We start from the raw sequence: 1034 nt of genomic DNA on the forward strand, positions 1-1034 counted from the left end.
TGATGATGAAGGTGTCGATGATGATGATAGTAGTACTGATTATGTCGCTTTTGGTTCACCTGTAAATGAAAACACTAGCACTGTAGTAATACTGAGGCCTACATTAATGCTGCAACACCAAACACTGCTGTAATCCTGAATTACCACACACTTTAAAACTGTCTCTCGATGTCCAGTTCCTGAATTCACACACTGCTGTTAACTTTCCCAAGAAAATTACATGTAACTTCATCAATAGCTGATCTGCAGGATTTCCCCAACAGGACAGCTGGTGGTTCACAAGTTGATGAAAAGCTAATAATTAAATAACGAAGAAGAAAATAAATAATTAACAAATAAAAAAATTAATTAAAATTAAGCGACTAGCAAAAAAAAAGTGTCATGTGACCATTAAACAACGTCAGAGAACCGTGAACATGCAAATGTGTTGTTAAATTATTGAAATATGAACTTAAAATCTCAAGTAAATATTTAAGGTCAAAGGAGTTCAGCTGATTAACAAAAGGGAATCCGTTATCTAGAGAATTAATAACCACCTTGTGATGATATTTTGAGAAGTTGTATGAACAGAAATGAGAATATGAATGTACCAGCAAAACAAAAACACCTGAACAGCTCATGATAAAATTAACCAAGTACATTCATACACATACTGTAGAACGACATGAAGAATAAGACAGGCACAAACACTGACCAATGCATTTGCAGAACAGCATTATGATTCTACACAAAACAGGTTTTACTGCATAGACTGAAGAAGTAATTTGCAATGACACTTTCTCTTTTTAACTGTGGTTTATGGCTTTGCTTTGTTAAACACTAAAATAACCCTCTGTGTAAACCTGCAACTTCCTTTGCACAGTCAAGCAATATAGTGATCTGCTGAATGGAAGCTAGCTGTGATTTTTAATCACATTGATTAATATGAGTGAGAAAACCATCCACACCTGTAACACTGATGAGGACTGGAGTGATGAAGCTCTTGTGTGCTTGATCAGACTGAACTCCACACCAGTATTCAGCTGAATGTTGTT

The 1034-nt window shown here is 35.3% G+C and overlaps 1 protein-coding gene across 1 annotated transcript in view; it reads right to left on the reverse strand.

Moving 5' to 3' along the window:
• The window catches only part of LOC107575193 (uncharacterized), a gene marked incomplete at its 3' end in the record, with an annotated part of 22436 nt that overhangs the window by 3874 nt on the left and 17528 nt on the right, over positions 1 to 1034 (reverse strand). The gene's annotated exons all lie outside the window — the stretch shown is intronic.

Source organism: Sinocyclocheilus grahami, unplaced genomic scaffold (genome assembly GCF_001515645.1).
Source record: "Sinocyclocheilus grahami isolate Dianchi unplaced genomic scaffold, SAMN03320097.WGS_v1.1 scaffold2503.1, whole genome shotgun sequence".
Taxonomy (NCBI): domain Eukaryota; kingdom Metazoa; phylum Chordata; class Actinopteri; order Cypriniformes; family Cyprinidae; genus Sinocyclocheilus; species Sinocyclocheilus grahami.